This window comes from Dipteris shenzhenensis, chromosome 1 (genome assembly GCF_047967505.1).
Source record: "Dipteris shenzhenensis isolate YYH24624 ecotype China chromosome 1, Dip_SZ_1.0, whole genome shotgun sequence".
NCBI lineage: Eukaryota > Viridiplantae > Streptophyta > Polypodiopsida > Gleicheniales > Dipteridaceae > Dipteris > Dipteris shenzhenensis.
This window is the reverse complement of record NC_141596.1, coordinates 9,195,595-9,200,931: the sequence shown is the minus strand read 5'-3', so window position 1 is coordinate 9,200,931 and position 5,337 is coordinate 9,195,595. Positions and strand designations below refer to the sequence as shown.

Genomic DNA, 5,337 nt, shown 5'->3' with positions numbered 1-5,337 from the left:
TAGTCATTACCAATGGAATTTCTTGTGCCAAGTCTAAGGGTAGTTGCCCAACATATAAATGGCCAAAAGGAAGCCCTCCGCAACCTAATCAATGAAATATCCAAAATAGACAAATTGTGATTAAAGACACAAAACACAATCTAGTGAGCAAAGGCATGGCATGAGTGCCACATCAAAAAGGGAGGATTCAAAGATGGATGCCCGTATTGTTGTATAATGCCCTACTAAGAGCAATGAAGCAAAACGTCCATTAAGTGTGGGTTGGGCCACACCAGATGAAGACATGCTTTAATAGATGGGATTACATTAGGAAAAAAGGGAGCTCATTTTGGGGCCCTGAGAAAAATCCACAATTTCTTCTTTTTTTGTGAGTTCGATGGAAAAAATAATAAAATACTCAATAAATATTCATAAGTATTGTAAACATGTTAGAGGATGAAAGAATAAAGATATTCCTCTATATTCACTCCCATATCTCATGAGCGTTAACATTCAATGCTCCTACAAGCCACGTCTTTCTCTCAATCATTTTCTAGCCATCTCCACGATCGTTAAGCTTCTCTGTCAAAACACCATAACTAATCTTGCCATAGGCTTGTTTTTCAAAGTTTACTGCCATTAAGAGTCTTTGCCTTATGAAAGTGTAATGAAATCACGAAGCAATGGAAAAACACTGCACTCAAAATGGCAACACCGAACTACAACTCTATAGAATAAGCCAACAATTGATTTAGCTAAAGAATATGCACCTCTTCCAAAACGACAACAGGTAGGCGCCATGCAAAGAGAAAACATGAGGAGAGAAGGTTTACAACATATCTACTTATGGTGTGATGGGAAGATTTATCCAAAATGTCTAATCCAAAGTTCTACACCACCTTTCTCGAATTCGACAACATTGCTAAAATTTGTGGGTGACGGAACGAAAGGTATGTATGGATATATCACGGCTCAGTCTCAAGTTACGCACATGTATAAGTCTTTATACGAGCAAGAGGCAAACATAAAAATATAGCAGATAGCCAAAAGCTCTAGATTGAAAGAGCACTTACATAATGAAATTGAAGAACATACAAAGACGAGGGAGAAGTTACATAAATCAAGATCGAAAGCGACCCCTTTGGGAGATAGGCTTACAAGAAGAAAACTTTGCAACCTTGCAGAATTGAAAGCAGGAGGTGGAGGGTGCAAGTGTCGAGTACAAGAAGCAAGGTGAGATTGTTTAAAGCATTTGCTATTTGCAATGTGGCAATGTAAATCTTCCTACGTTAACTTTTATTTACGCATCTGGCTTATAGGAAAGTTTTGGAGCCCCAAAAGGAAAATGTTGACTCAAACGCTCTTCCCATAAAACAAATGAAAGGTCTATTTTCAGCAACTATTGCGAAAGGGATGATTGAGAAAAAGAAGTTTAAAACCATCAAACACAATGTTGTGCAACAGTTTGTGGAAAGCAATAAAGTTGATGTAAACTTAATTCAAGAGGCTCTCGATGAGAGTGGAGTTAGCGGGAAAGGTTATTCTTCTATTTTCAAAGTAGTGTCATCAACTTTTAAAGATCAAAGGATCAAACACGTGCTTCTTCCAAATCCTGCAAAAGTTTGGAATTTAAGAGCTTCACTCAATGAACAAGTATATGATTTTATTGGTCAATGGTTGCATATTGAGTATGTATTTGGTGATAGTAAGGGGACCACTATGTATAATCCTTGGATGGAACAAGATTTTTGTTGATCTTGAACAATTATAAAAAAGAATGGTTGAATTCAATGGAATCATATTTGAAGAGTGTCATAGGGACGGCTTAGTATTTGTCATAAAGTTGGATGAATGTGAAATTGTTAAAGAGAAAAAGATTGAAAAGAGTGACGATCACACTTATGAATAGGGCACTTGATACATCAATCACAAAAGAAAACTCAAAGCATTTCAGTGTACAATCAAAGAAGCACATTTGGTGGTTGGGAGCATTTGAGGTAAGTGTGGACCTTCATTTTTCAAATATATTGATGTTTGATTTCATTTATTTGACCTAGATGCTTCAATGGAGTTTCTTCTTCATGGCAGGTAAAGACAGAGGACCATCTAAACCTTGTTTTGGGTGTTTCACCATACAAAAATAGCAGAAGTCATCAGAAACTAGGTTCAAGGAGGGCAACTTCATGTTGAAGGCAAGGGTGATTCACAAGTTGATTGGCATATGGCAGGGAACCCCAAGGCCCTCAAATGTATATTCAACATAAGCAAAGGAGGTAATTCAAAATCTCCATGCCTTTACTGCAAGGAGCTAGCCCATGTCATGGATCCTAAATGGTGGGGAAAAGCTCCTAATAGGGACAAGATTGATCCCGAATTCAAAGCAGTTCTTGATATTCCTTTGTACAATGTACATATATGCACATTGCATGCTTTATGTAGAATCATCAAAAAGTTGGTCTTTTTATATATCGGATTTTCTTGGAAGATTCGACCAACAAAAAGTAGGAAAAAAGCAATTGCTGCATTAGAAAAGGTATTATCAGACATGGGTCTCCATGGAGGAGATGTTGGCATATCATAACAAACATCAAGAAGTCCTCAAATGGAAAGGACGTTCCTATCAAACCATCAATTGGTGGAGTCAAAGCAAGAAGATTTTTATCAGAACCACAAAGAGAAGGGAAGCTTGGTAGACGATCAAGATATGTTTCCAACATGAGATACGGCCTTTGGAAACATGTACATAATGTAGTTAAAGATGATATGGTAGATGGTGTTGCTTGAAATGTCAAAGTAGATGTATGGAAATCCTTAGACAAGCTTTTCTAGCTTTGTGACAAAAAGACATGGACCAAGAGCGATCATCATGCATTAGAAGAGGAGCTAAAGTCTTTTGGAAAATCAATGAAACAAGCATGGAAAAGCTGCAGTATAACATAGTACATGGTAAGTTGAATTAATTTATTTTGTATGCATAGTTTGTACTTTCAAACATGGTTTACAAAATAGTGACTGAATATTTTCTGTGATTGCAACATATTCTATATAACCACCTTCCATATTTTGTTAAGAAGTATGAATGCTCTGCAATATGGTCCACACAAGGAATGAAAAAGTCTCATTACACAGCAAGAAATGCTTTTTTTTGACATACACAACATTTTGGAGGAGCACATAAGGCAAATAGTCTCAAAGAAGTACTTCAGTGGTTTTTTAGCAATATACTTCAAAGGTTGCAAATCTAGAAAAAAGTTTCATTGTCAAAAGTTAAACTTGTCTTTAATATGGCACAAAAGAAAAGAAGAAGGCAGATCCTTGATAATTCAACAACTGGACAGAAACAAATAGAAACTCTATACAGAAACAAATAGAAACACATAGAGTCGAGGCAGTCAAAGGTCTTTGTGAATCACAAGTGGATTGATAGAGTTGGAAACCTTATGGAGATTTATAACAATGAAATAGAGACTTTGTAATATTTTCCAAAAAAATTCAATACAAATTCTGAGCGGACGATCTTTTCATGTAGGACTTTGTGTCCTTTGTAACTTTTGATAATATAATGTACTTGAGTTTACTCTTGTAGTTCTTTTACATCGAGCTGCTCTCCTTTGATCTGTTTAGCCTCAAAATCTAGTAGAAGCACCTCTCTAAACCTAATCAAATGATGCTTTCCATAACCATGTAATTGGCTAGGATCTTTGATTCTGAGTGCTAAAGCGTAAGCAGTGTATGTCAAAAAGTACCCTTCCCTTCAGCATTGTTTGCCTGGGCCATATCCAAAAATGTCCAAAGCAGATAATTTTTCAATTAATATAACTTTGTCATTCTACCAATTTACTTAGTACCCACAAAGAAACTTTGACAAACATTTAAAAAGGTAGATAATTGTCTCTCCGTAGTTACTTAATTGTCTGTGGTATATCAAAATCTTGGCAACAAATGACATCTTGTTCATGTACTGTGCAAGGGAAGACAACTATCCAAGTCCCCTCATGGGCCCATGAGACAAAGTACAATTAGCAGAATAACTCAGCTTGTTAAGGCCCTTGTTGAGTGCTAAGCTAAGATAATGATCTCAAAAAATCTCAGAGGCAATTTCATTAGACGTCATTATGCATTACAAACTTCCAAGAGTTCAATGTGCCTCAACTCACATAGGAGGCTCAGGTCCAGGCTCAGTAAATGGATGGGGAAGGGGCTCGCGATCCTCAGGTCTAAGCTCAGTAGTTTGAGGGGCGGGATGAGGGTCCTCAAGTCCAAGTTCAGTAGTTAAAGGAGGAAGTTCAGTGGATGGTGGAGGCATCTGAGGTTGGGCCTTAGGGTCCTTAAGTCCTAAGAGAGGGTCCTCATCCTGCTCTCGAGTGAGGTCCTCCATCAATTTTGAGCTTTCTCCTCGATCTAATTTCTTAGAGCTTTCCTCTCCCTGCTTTTCTCTTGTGGTAACGAGGAGGCATATTGAAGGAGATCTACGATCATCGTAGCTCTGAAGTTTAACACAAATTGCTCATCATAGCTTTCTTCTATCATCTGTAGAAACCCAAACAAAACTTGAGTTTCAAGTTCAGTGTTAAGATTAATGTTATATATAAATTTTAAATGCATCAATAATGGTACGTACGGGACCCGGTGTATCCTCTGACAAATAAGCCTAAAAAATGTACTTGGTGTTTATAAGGACCCTCCATCCACAAGAGTGAGCATCGTATTGTTGTGGTGTCTGTGTACCATCCAGTCGCTTGTAAGCCTAAAACTATTTTAATCAATTTTAAAAAAGTATTGAGAGGGCAAAGGATTTTATGTCTTACATCCAAGTGCATTGGTTCAATTGCACCCAACTTAGATGAATTTTTTTTTACAGAAATCAATTACAAAAGATAGTCTCTTCAAACCATTGTAAGTTGCATATGTGAATGTGAACAATTTCTACAAAACAAATCATTTGTTATTTGAAAAACTTGTGAAGCTTATTTAAGGCAATGCAAGTTCACTTATAGATCGATCTCTCGATGAGTATGTGTAATTGAATTGAAGCAGAAGCATCCTTTTGATGGCAGATGCATTATAGCTAAACTCCAATGTCGACTTCATTTGACAACTACTGTAAAGATTAGAATTTGTGGATTGAAAATAACAATTTAGCTCCTTATGCAATGTTTTTATTACTAATCACTTACTTTGAATGGTAAGGGATGACAATTAGGGTCAGAGATTCGAAATTGCAATATGTGAACCATTCGCAAGCTGGTCCACTGTTGGCTCACTGGATCCCTCATTTTAAATGAGATAGCTGGGTCCACGATATGTACCATACCTTGAATCTCCTCATGTAACTTCTTTTTTGTGTAAACTGCAAAT

General features: G+C 36.9%; 1 pseudogene; it reads left to right on the top strand.

The window, feature by feature from the left end:
- Nucleotides 1–2,200: 2,200 nt before the first annotated feature.
- Nucleotides 2,201–3,224, top strand: LOC147905337 (uncharacterized; annotated as a pseudogene).
- The last annotated feature ends 2,113 nt before the right edge of the window (nucleotides 3,225–5,337 follow it).